Source organism: Arachis hypogaea, chromosome 2, assembly GCF_003086295.3.
Source record: "Arachis hypogaea cultivar Tifrunner chromosome 2, arahy.Tifrunner.gnm2.J5K5, whole genome shotgun sequence".
Classification (NCBI taxonomy): Eukaryota; Viridiplantae; Streptophyta; class Magnoliopsida; order Fabales; family Fabaceae; genus Arachis; species Arachis hypogaea.
Window position 1 is genome coordinate 5,692,257 of NC_092037.1, and position 13,944 is coordinate 5,706,200.

General features: G+C 31.0%; 1 pseudogene; it reads right to left on the reverse strand.

Annotated features, from left to right (window-relative positions):
- Nucleotides 1-1,250: 1,250 nt before the first annotated feature.
- LOC112720955 (uncharacterized) lies at nucleotides 1,251-13,898 on the reverse strand (annotated as a pseudogene).
- Between the last annotated feature and the right edge of the window lie 46 nt (nucleotides 13,899-13,944).

Below are 13,944 nucleotides of genomic sequence, written 5' to 3' on the forward strand. Positions count from 1 at the left end.
TTATATAAAGACATTTTTAAAACAAAAGTCAAAATAGGACAATTTAGTAATATTGATAGTCAAATAATTTAAAAGGATAATTTATCCAATTTATTATATATAGTATACAATAATTATAAATTTATCTAAAAATTTTATCTTACTAAAATCAACGAAATCAAAAGGATAAAAAAAGTCAATAGAGTTGTTTGTTGTCACTACACCAAATTGACTATATAGTTACACTTGATTTGTGAACCTTATTTTAAGGTTCTCTATTCATTAATATGGTGACAGAGATAATGAATTAAAACCAGATAGAATCGGCCGGTTCAATAGAAAAACTGGTAAACCAGATCCAATACCGATCCGATCCAAGATTAGGACCGTTTAAAGTAGAAAACCGTCACGAATCGGTCAAACCCGGAGAATCGTCTAAAACCGGTCAAATTGGACCAAATCGAACCGCTCAATCCAGTTGAAGGCAAATCTACGACGCACCACGGTTCTGCAAGTCCACCCAAAGTTGCAGTAAGGACACTCTTACCACCAAGCTGGCAATGCTTGTTACCAATATATATACAAATTATAATACATATAGAAATCTTTTATTTTACTTATATTCAATTTATTTTAATTTTAAAGTTACTCATTTTAAATCAATTATATTTATTTAACTATAAATTTGTTTAAATATATATAAATTCAAAAGATAAACAAAAAAAATTATTAATCACAATTTATTTTTTCTTTTCATGATTATATGATATCTATTAATATTATTTTTTCAATAAATACTTATAGTATATAATAATAGGTAAAGACTCACACGCAGTTGTCTTCATATGAAGTTGATAGTTGAAAATCGTTAGATGATATTTAGTCAAATTTGTCAAATCATCTAATTGTTTTTAAATATCAACTTCACATGAAAACAACTGTATGTGAGTTTTCATCTATAATAATATAATAATAAAATAAATATAAACTAATTAATAAAGTATTAAAATTTAAAAATGATAATTATTTTTATAAAAACAAAATAAAAGTACTTATAATAAAGAAAACATAATTAAAATTTATACAATTATTTAATTATTCCGGGTTAACCAGTTCAACCAGTGACTCACCGGTTAAACCAGTAACCCAATAACTTAACCGGTTCGATCACCAGTTTGGTTCTGACAACTATAGTAATTCTTCTGCCAAATACACGTAGAAATGTCCCATAAGTCCAGTATTATATTTGTTTTCATGCATGAACTCAACAGTTAATATTTCGCCATCCTGAATCTTGATAGAGCCTGGTTTCGGATAACAACCAGACATTCCAACAACATAGCCTTTTTCATTTCCTGGCTCTTCTCCTGTGCCGTATGTTGGTTGAACCGCACATAATACCTTTCCATTCTGAAGAAAAGCAAAAAAATAAGGACAAAAATATTTTAAAATATTTTACTTCTTAAGAAGATGAAAAATTATGAAATAATATTACTTAATAAACAAATATAGAATGATCAGCTAACAAAATAATTTATACATAGTTGTAAAGACTATATATGAAAAATTGATAATTACCTCCCCATATAAAGTTGCATTAACGATTCCTGGATGCACGTGAGCTGTAGAGTAAATTAGATTACCACCCTTTTTCATTGGGATCTTTGTCCTTTTAATATGATAATGTCCAATATCAGTATTTTGCGGAGTGATAGAATACTCTACCTGCAACAAATAAAAAAGTTTTTATTGATTATTTACTATATAACTAAAAAAGAGATTAATACTCACTTCATTTCATAAAAATTATTTTTTGGCTAATCTAATTACCTATGATAAATTATGTCACCATGTGAAATACATGAATCATGCATTTTAGCATTCAATTGAAATGAAATATACTTGTCACTTACCATACAATTATGAATTGGTTCGGAGCCATTATATGTCACTTGATCAGTAACATCAAGTATGTAAAACTTAATAGGTACTTGGTATTGATCCCAATCAACCCATGTTACTATATATTTAAGGGAAGCTTTTCTCTGTTGTTTGTTATTATATCCTTGTTGTAATTTGCATTGAGAAGTCTTTTCACAACAAAAAATTCCTCCTTTATAATCACTAGACATTGGTTTCCCATCAATACCGGTTTTGCTTACAAAGTCTTCACTTTTGACATTATAATGGTCACATCTGCATTCGGTGCAACCTTTTTTGTCTTCTGTACCACGTGTGTCAATAACCATGATATTGAATAACCATTTCTCTTCATTATACTCCTTTGGGACATTCTCAGGGTGCGTACCTACTTCTATTCTAAATGGATCTGGTAGTTCTAAGCTAGTTTTTTGTGCATCAACTCCAAGCCCCCAGGAATATGAATTAACACTACCCTGGCATACTCCATCGTTTCTTCTAAAATACTTACCGTATATGGGCTGACTTTGATTAGCTTGACGTGACATGGTGACATTTTCAAAATATCTTAAAACAAAATAATGGTGCAGGTAAGCTTCATATAATGGCAAAGAATTTCGATGTTCATCAACTAACTCGGCTTGAAAATTCTTGATTCCGATGTGTCCTCTTGGAAACTCAATATCGAATAAATCTGTTATCGTAACCTTTCCTGGTTCCAATACAAATTGCTCACTATAAAAAGTAGCCGTCTTGATATGATTTGAATTCTCATATTGTCGTGCGAATATGATGCTTGATTGCAACAGTATAATTGTTAATGATAGTAATAACACTTCAGGTATAAACTTCATGTTTTCCTGCAAATCGTCATATTTATATGATCATCAATCATCATATGTTTATATGTTAATCTATGGAAATATGAATCATATATTTATATATTAGGAAAACATGTTAAGGAAGACAAATAAAATATTAAACCATGTGGAACTTGAATAAGACATATGAAATTGAAATTCACATCACATGTCAAAAAGACAAGTACCTTGTTGGAGATTCAATTTTTGATATTTGAAAAAATAGTGGAAGGTGAATTTGTATTGATATGAAAATTTTGTATATCTACTGCTTTTATAGCAGAATCTAATGCCAATTTTGTTGAATTCTCAATGCTAGATCCCTATTTTTGGTGGGCTTTCTAACTATGTGTGCCATTTGTTAAAAAACCTTGTTTGTTATTAGTTCCAATTAATGTAACAATATTTTTTATTTTTTTGGTATACATTAAGTAACAACTTAATTCCAACTCAACTATGAATTCATCTTAGTTGCAAAATTGTTTAGATAATAAGATATTTGTTTAGATTTTGTCAAATTTGTTTTTTAACCTTATCCTCTTCTTATGCGACTCTTTTGATATTTTGGCCAAAAACAAATCCATATGAATTTATGTTATAGTTTAAACTAACACAAAATTTGAAAGTTAAAAGACTTAATAAAGTATAAAAATTATTTAGTAAATTAAATACGATACTATCTTGGTATTGCGTTTATTTAATATTCCTTTTATAATCTCTTAATCTGATACCTGGATACCCTCTTTCTATTTTCTTTGTTTTTTTTTTAAAATGACCTATTAGCTCAGTATTTAGAGTATTGCTTTTATACGGCAATAGTTCAGCAAAACCATAATGTGAAATTCAAATTTTTTTATTTATGATAAAATAAAATTTCCTAAGTTACAAATAACTTTAATAAAATTTTTATTTTTTTTTGGAGCTTTATGAAGTACAATTTCCTCTAATGGGGCATCTAAAAAAAGCACGTTTTACTTTTACTGATTAAAAAGTCTAAACTTTTTTTAATAGATTTTTTGTGTCATTAACTGAAAATTTATATATCACTTTTGTTTTTATTAAACTAATGGTGTGATATTGAACAAAGAAGAAGAAGATGATGACGACAATAATGATGATAATGAAGGAAGAGTAAGAAGGAGGAGGATCGGATGAGGTGGTGGTAAAGGAGGAAATGGTGATGACGACGATGACAATGACGACAATGATGATGATGATGATGATGATGATGATGATGATGATGATGATGATGATGATGATAATGAAGGGGGAGGATGTAAGGCCCACATCGGTTGGAGAGGGGAATGAAGCATGCTTTATAAGGGTGTGGATACCTCTCCCTAGTATGATGCATTTTGACGAGTGAGTGTGGGGGGCTTCGGCTATCATCCCTATCGTCAAAGACAAAACCGTGAGGCCTTGTGTGCCAAAGCGGACAATATCATGCTAGCGGGTGGTCTAGGCTGTTACATTATGGTATAGGATCAGTTCGTTCCTATAGAGCCTGAGGACGGACTAAATATGCCATTGTGCATTCTCTGTGTATGTGTCTATGTGCTAGTAGGATATCTAACTGATATAAGTAGCATACATGTTCGTGAGCATGCATTTGAGACTCTTAAGCACTAAACTTGAGATATTGAGACTGATCACCTTAATATCAATTGTTTGGTGTGAACAGGGTCCAAATGTCGACTCGCGAATCCGAACGAGGTAACTGGAGGGAAAATCCTAGGACTGAACCGATGCGAGGATCCCGAGATGGAAGCTCGGGTGCTGGTACGTGCAATATAGGTCAATACTATAGGTCCATGCCCCTTACTGATTTCCTTAAGAGTGGTCCATCCCAATTTAACGGAAATGCCAATGCGTTGGAGGCTGATCGGTGGTTTTGAGATGTGGAGAGATTCTTATACACTCAGTATGTACCGAAAGTACAGTCGGTGGAAATAGTGACTTACATATTGGAGGGAGATGCTCAAGAATGGTGGCAGGAGTTATATCACACCTTGCAGATGGAGTTAACAAATATCCCTTGGAGTAAATTCAAGACGGAATTTTACGGGAAATATTTCTTACATGCGATTCGCATTGCAAAAGAATTGGAGTTAATGCAACTTAAGCAAGAAAATATGTCTGTTGCTGACTATACCCGTGAATTTGACAACTTGTGCCATCTCTCAAGAGTTTGTCAAGGAAACCTAGCCGACTATGAGGCGTGGAAGTGTGTTCAGTATGAGAAAGGGCTTAGAAGAGACATCTTCAACTGCGTGAGTCCGCAAAGGTTAACCAATTTCCCTGAGTTGGTTATAAAAAGTCAATTCGCAGAACGTTACTCCATGAAGTCAGCAATATTACAGGAAGGCTATGGAGAGACTACTCCAGATGAGCCGCATAGAGTTGGACTAGGCGTATGTTGCAAGTACGGGAAGCCAGGGCATATAGCTCGAGACTGTCCACACAAGAAAAATCGGGGTGTAGTCGAATCCGATCTTCAGACCCGAGGTAACCATAAGCTAGTAGTAGAGTTTTTAACTACCTTGCGTATCATTAATATATGTATGAATCATTTGTGAAGCACGACAAGTTTTAATGATCGTGGAGTCCGAGCCGATGGTTAGTCAAAGATTACTAGATGTTGAGATGGTATCAGAGTCAGAACCCGGATCGATGTGCCAGCGAGGGCGCTGGGCTCCCTTAGGGGGTGGATTGTAAGTCCCACATCGGTTGGAGAGGGGAACGCAGCATGCCTTATAAGGGTGTGGATACCTCTCCTAACATGATGCGTTTTGACGAGTGAGTGTGGGGAGCTTTGGCTATCATCCCTATCGTCAAACACAAAACAGTGAGGCCTTGTGTGCCAAAGCGAACAATATCGTGCTAGCGGGTGGTCTGGGCTGTTACAGAGGAGGAGGATGAGGACGAAGAACAACGAGAATGAAAACGATAACGATAACATAAATGCTCATATATAAATTTATCTTGGTTGAACTTAGTTAAAAAGAGACTTGATTGTCTAGGATTTTGATGTGTAAAATTTTTGCACTAAAATATACATATTTGAACTTAACTATTGCCTATTTTTACTTACTTAATTATTACCTATTTTAACTCCTATTATAAGTGAAAACTATTTGATTAATTTAAATAATAATATAAAATATATTATTATTATTATTATTATTATTATTATTATTATTATTATTATTATTATTATTATTATTATTATTATTTTATTATTATTATTATTGTACTAAATTTTTATTTGCTTTTAATATCTTATTACATGCTATTAAATATTTAACTCATTACAAAAAAAATTAATTCAATTTTTTATATATATTTCATGACTAATGTAATAAATTTATTTATTTTTAATATTTTATTAATAATCATGAATATATAAAAACTTTAAATTGGTATTTTTATGATGACTTAAAATATTTTAAGCTATGTGATAAAATATTAAAACAAATAAAATTTATTACACTAATGACAACTATATATATATATATATATATATATTAAATTATATATTATTATTGTTATTTAAATAAACCAAATAACTATTACAACTTACATATATAACTATAATGGTTATTAATAGGTATTTTTAGCAAAATAAATTGAAGTATATGTTATTTTAATCCTTGAGAAAAAGAGAATATATATTTTCTAAATAGATAAAAGAGATTATTATTTAGAAAGAGAAAAATGATACAATTTATTTTAATATATTTTTTTTCATTCTTTTTGTTATATTTACTTTTATATTTTAAAATTTTGCATATATACCACTATGATAAGAGATAATGCACTATATGTAGCACATGAAGACGAGTTGATTTGGGAAGAAGTTAAATCACACGGGAAAAAAACAATTGTATGCACAGTGGAGACTTTTAAAAAATATATTTTTTGTTTTCTTTTCGTCCGGCAATGTATATGTTCGATGTAATTTTAGGAAGACAAAAACAAAAGTCAGAACTTGTTTTATTTTGTATTTATTAATTATTACAATAATTAATGATTGATAATTAAAGTAAGTTTTGGCTGTTTATGATTTTCGACAAGCAGTTCAATCAAAGAATAATTATATATCAAAACAGCATTTTTGCGACCTTTTTTATGCTTGGTGACAGTTTTAACCGTCAATAAATGTTTTCACTATGGTTAAAAAAAGCATCATAGATTTCAGCATCGACGGTTGACAGTGATATTTTTGGACCATTGTTGGTAAAAAGTGTTGCTAATTTTGTGACGATTTTTGAAGTATAAAATCGTCAATAAGTTGTAACACTTGTTAAAGTATTTTTTATGTTGTATTTCGTGACGTTTTGAAACTGTTATTAAAATAGTAAATCCTATGACAGCTTTTTTCTTATATTGCATGATGTAAGCCGTCATGACATTTTTAGCGACGACTTAAAACCGTCACTAAGTAATTAGTTTCTAGGATAGCTTTTTAGTGACAGTTTTTCGATTTGGAACCATCACTAGATTACTAATTCTTGTGACAACTTTTTTTCTGTATTTAATGAATGTTTTAAACTGTCATTATCTCTCCAACATCAAAGCTTTCTTTTATTAATTATTACAAAAAAATTCTATTATATATAATAATTTATATATCTATCAACAAAATAATAATTTATCTCTATTATCAAAAGTTGAATTCTCCAAAAATGGCATTGTATTTCAAATAAATCCAAAGTCAATCCCACAAATTTTACAAAATGGCAACAATGTATTTCAAAAGTTGAATTCTACAGGTGTTATATAGTCATAACCCATAAGATGTATATTCAAAAAATCCCAACTTAATGCCAAGTTTTGTATATTATGAATTATTGAAATTACTTGTAATGAGCCCCAAAACACCTCCCAAGAGTCCACTAGATTCTCCAATTGGCTGACCACTTCCATTCCATTCTGTAAGAACTCGTTTCTTACTATGATAAAGGAAAAATACATCCTTTACCCTAAGATATATATTCTTTTTAACTTATTGCTCATTTAAAGAGAAAATAAAAGAGAAGGGAATCACTTTAGTTGGCATTGTAATATTCTAAGTATGTAAAATAAAAAAAGAAAAAATAATATACCTACAATAATAACAGATCATGTGGTGTTCCACTTCTTTCGAGAAATAGCAACCACATCCACCTCTTCAACATTAAGAAAATCAACATCTGATAGGCTATGACTATGAACTTCATTTTGAATAGATGAACTTTGAGCTATATGCTCTTTTTGACTCGTGCCTTTAGAAGATGTTGACCTAGAATGACTTGCAAGATGTTTTTTTCTCGAACCAAGATAACTTCAAAGTAAAAGGATTAGAAACTTAATGAAAGAGGCAATAACTACAATAGATCTACTATGCTAAAAGAGGAGAGAGTTACCATTTTCATCATTTAAGGGATGAACATTTTCTCTAGCATATACAACATTCGGTTCAACATGTTCATCTTCTTCCTCTTCAAATTGTACAAGCCTTCTACTTTTAATACATACAATAATATTAAAAAAATAAGAGAAAATAATATTAGGGGATGGCACTTTAAGAATTGGTTAAAATTGAAAATTGAGATATGAGCATTTTCTCTTACATTAGGGGATGAAACAAATCTAGCATTTTTAGCATCTTTGAGGGATTTTTTAGGACTTTGATACTTCTTTATTAGCCTTCTTCTCTTCATAGCTGTAAAAATATAAAAGAAATAAGAGAAAACCATATTACTTAAAACAAAGAATAACAATCATGTATAGATTCACACTTTATTAGTCTTCTTTTCTTCAATGTGTTTTACACAAGCATATTCTCATTCTGTCCATGTCGTTTTGGGGGGAAAAATTGCTAATTTGTCCTGTAACAATATTATTTGGATTGAATCCTAATTACCAAATTTATATATCCTACATATATAACTTACAATTATTTACTCACAGCAATAACCAAATTAATACACAATCCTAATATACCATGATATCTATTCTTATGCATACTCACGCACAAGTTCTTATATGTATGATTGAATGTGTTTTGAAGGTAGAGAAAAGCCTCCAAAGTCATCCACGAGCAGTTAGAGTAATTCTTACTCGCTAATATGGAATTCATGTCGATAATTCTAATTTGGCTATGAATTTTAACCCTACAATGCAAAGGATTTAATCCTATTAGTTCTGGTCTATTGCTATGAGTAGATTTTTAGCTGAACTAGTCAATCCTATAAACTTTTTTTTTTATTCCCATTAATTGTGTTCGGTTGAAAAATGTAAGGCATGACAATGAGAAATGGCCTCCAATCCCAAAATGAAAAATAATAATAGAAACAAAAAAAAATGGTTGATTTATAATTCCTAAACCATATTTAGATGTAGCTAAAGTATAGTTCGTTATTACATGAATTAATGCATATGTTCCTAAACTTCATCCTAAAAGATGTTGCCTAAGAATGTTTAGTACTAAACAAGACTTTAACAGAAAATGAATTGCATTCATAAACACCAATACAAAAAACCAAGAATTAAGAGAATGCGAGTAAATTAAATACATTAAATTAAAATCAATTGAAAAAAATAAAGTCACTTTAGAAAGAACAGCAAAAAAAGAATTTATATAAAATTATAAGATAATTCGTCAAAGAAGAGAAATCCTCTAAACTTAAAAGGGTGAATAAAGCAAAGAATTTATTACAATGAAGATTACAAATACTACTATAACAATTAATTAGCAATGCGTAACAGGTTTAATACCATCTCCTACACTAAAAAGTTCATCGTACTACTCATGTGCCAAATTGCTTTGGACCAACGAAAAGTAATTACAGAAATCAAATTACAATTGAAGATGTTATTTCCTCACTCACCGAAAAGTAATAGGCTAATAGCCCCTTTCTTATTCAAGTAGTGCCGATCTATAAAAAAATTGAATCATCACTACGGCCAAAATACTTATAGCAAATGCATTGAACATGAAACACAGATAATGGATGAAAATACTTGGACCGAAAAATCTTTAAATTGATTGAACACCACTAATGTTGATTTGTCCGCTCTATATTAATACAATATTAAAAATGTTTGTATGATCACAAATGTAGCAGAAATGTCAAACACAATGAAATTTATATAAGGCATAATTGTGATGTATATATATGATTGCATATTAGTTTGTTATAAAAATCCATCAAATATATTGAAATAGAGCTATATTACTCCAATGTACTTTAACTTTTATGTGTAAGATGTATAACAGCACACACCACCCACTAGCACGATATTGGCCGCTTTGGCACACATGGCCTCATGGTTTTGCCTTTGACGATAGGGATGATAGCCGAAGCCCTCCACACTCACTCGTCAAAACGCGTCAAGTTAGGAAGAGGTATCCACACCCTTATAAGGCATGTTTCGTTTCCCTCTCCAACCGATATGGGACCTTACAATCCACCCCCCTAAGGGAGCCCAGCGCCCTCGCTGGCACATTGATCCGGGCTCCGACTCTGATACCATATGTAACAGTCCAGATCACTCACTAGCACGATATTGTCCGCTTTGGCACACAAGGCCTCACGGTTTTTGCCTTTGACGATGGGGATGATAGCCGAAGCCCCCACACTCACTCTTATAAGGCATGCTTTGTTTCCCTCCCTAACTGATGTGGGCCTTACAATCCACCCCCCTAAGGGAGCTCAGTGCCCTCGCTGGCACATCGATCTGGGCTCCAGCTCTGATACCATCTGTAATAGCCCAAACCACCCGCTAGCATAATATTGTCCACTTTGGCACACAAGGTCTCACGGTTTTGCCTTTGACGATAGGGATGATAGCCGAAATCCCCCACACTCACTCGTCAAAACGCGTCAAGTTAGGGAGAGGTATCCACACCCTTATAAGGCATGCTTCGTTTTCCTTTCCAACCGATGTGGGACCTTACAAGATGTATAAAATTAAATAGAAATATTTGGTAACAAAAAGAATTAATGAATGCTAAATAAGGTAAGTTTTGACTTTTTTTTAGTATTACCGAAATTAAATATGAGGGTTCTTGTCTTTAAATATTTCATTATTTCTTATGAATTTTTTATAATATTTACATCATAAATTCATCTAAAACCTCGTATTATGAAAACCAATATAGTTGTCTACCATATAGTTACTCTTTTGATTGCTTATTCAACAGTGAAATAAATAAATAAATGAGAAGTAATGGGTGTAAGACCCTAGATATCCATGAATATATAAAAATAATGGTTCATGCCTTTTAATATTTTATGATCTGTAATACCGATTTACTAGGTAACATACTATCAGAGTAAAGCAATTTATTTTGAAATGATTTATTATGATTTCATAGTAAATCATTTTAAGTTAGATCGATTTATATAAAGACATTTTTAAAACAAAAGTCAAAATAGGACAATTTAGTAATATTGATAGTCAAATAATTTAAAAGGATAATTTATCCAATTTATTATATATAATATACAATAATTATAAATTTATCTAAAAATTTTATCTTACTAAAATCAACGAAATCAAAAGGATAAAAAAAAGTCAATAGAGTTGTTTGTTGTCACTACACCAAATTGACCATATAGTTACACTTGATTTGTGAACCTTATTTTAAGGTTCTCTATTCATTAATATGGTGACAGAGATAATGGATTAAAACCAGACAGAATCGGCCGGTTCAATCGAAAAACTGGTAAACCAGATCCAATACCGATCCGATCCAAGATTAGGACCGTTTAAAGTAAAAAACCGTCACGAATCGGTCAAACCCAGAGAACCGTCTAAAACCGGTCAAATTGGACCAAACCGAACCGCTCAATCCAGTTGAAGGCAAATCTACGACGCACCACGGTTCTGCAAGTCCACCCAAAGTTGCAGCAAGGACACTCTTACCACCAAGCTAGCAATGCTTGTTACCAATATATATACAAATTATAATACATATAGAAATCTTTTATTTTACTTATATTCAATTTATTTTAATTTTAAAGTTACTCATTTTAAATCAATTATATTTATTTAACCATAAATTTGTTTAAATATATATAAATTCAAAAGATAAACAAAAAAAATTATTACTCACAATTTATTTTTTCTTTTCATGATTATATGATATCTATTAATATTATTTTTTCAATAAATACTTATAGTATATAATAATAGGTAAAGACTCACATGCAGTTGTCTTCATATGAAGTTGATATTTGAAAATCGTTAGATGATATTTAGTCAAACTTGTCAAATCATCTAATTGTTTTTAAATATCAATTTCACATGAAAACAACTGTATGTGAGTTTTCACCTATAATAATATAATAATAAAATAAATATGAACTAATTAATAAAGTATTAAAATTTAAAAATGATAATTATTTTTATAAAAACAAAATAAAAGTACTTATAATAAAGAAAAAATAATTAAAATTTATACAATTATTTAATTATACCAGGTTAACCAGTTCAACCAGTGACTCACCGGTTAAACCAGTAACCCAGTAACTTAACCGGTTCGACCACCAGTTCGATTCTGACAACTATGGTAATTCTGCTGCCAAATACACGTAGAAATGTCCCATAAGTCCAGTATTATATTTGTTTTCATGTATGAACTCAACGGTTAATATTTCGCCATCCTGAATCTTGATAGAGCCTGGTTTCGGATAACAACCAGACATTCCAACAACATAGCCTTTTTCATTTCCTGGCTCTTCTCCTGTGCCGTATGTTGGTTGAACCGCACATAATACCATTCCATTCTGAAGAAAAGCAAAAAAATAAGGACAAAAATATTTTAAAATATTTTACTTCTTAAGAAGATGAAAAATTAAGAAATAATATTACTTAATAAACAAATATAGAATGGTCAGCTAACAAAATAATTTATACATATTTGTAAAGACTATATATGAAAAATTGATAATTACCTCCCTATATAAAGTTGCATTAACGATTCCTGGATGCACGTGAGCTGTAGAGTAAATTAGATTACCACCCTTTTTCATTGGGATCTTTGTCCTTTTAATATGATAATGTCCAATATCAGTATTTTGCGGAGTGATAGAATACTCTACCTGCAACAAATAAAAGAGTTCTTATCGATTATTTACTATATAACTAAAAAGGAGATTAATACTCACTTCATTTCATAAAAATTATTTTTTGGCTAATCTAATTACCTATGATAAATTATGTCACCATGTGAAATACATGAATCATGCATTTTAGCATTCAATTGAAATGAAATATACTTGTCACTTACCATACAATTATGAATTGGTTCGGAGCCATTATATGTCACTTGATCAGTAACATCAAGTATGTAAAACTTAATAGGTACTTGGTATTGATCCCAATCAACCCATGTTACTGTATATTTAAGGGAAGCTTTTCTCTGTTGTCTGTTATTATATCCTTGTTGTAATTTGCATTGAGAAGTCTTTTCACAACAAAAAATTCCTCCTTTATAATCACTAGACATTGGTTTCCCATCAATACCGGTTTTGCTTACAAAGTCTTCACTTTTGACATTATAATGGTCACATCTGCATTCGGTGCAACCTTTTTTGTCTTCTGTACCACGTGTGTCAATAACCATGATATTGAATAACCATTTCTCTTCATTCTACTCCTTTGGGACATTCTCAGGTGCGTACCTACTTCTATTCTAAATGGATCTGGTAGTTCTAAGCTAGTTTTTCGTGCATCAACTCCAAGCCCCCAGGAATATGAATTAACACTACCCTGGCATACTCCATCGTTTCTTCTAAAATACTTACCGTATATGGGCTGACTTTGATTAGCTTGACGTGACATGGTGACATTTTCAAAATATCTTAAAACGAAATAATGGTGCAGGTAAGCTTCATATAATGGCAAAGAATTTCGATGTTCATCAACTAACTCGGCTTGAAAGTTCTTGATTCCGATGTGTCCTCTTGGAAACTCAATATCGAATAAATCTGTTATCGTAACCTTTCCTGGTTCCAATACAAATTGCTCACTATAAAAAGTAGCCGTCTTGATATGATTTGAATTCTCATATTGTCGTGCGAATATGATGCTTGATTGCAACAGTATAATTGTTAATGATAGTAATAACACTTCAGGTATAAACTTCATGTTTTCCTGCAAATCGTCATATTTATATGATCATCAATCATCATAT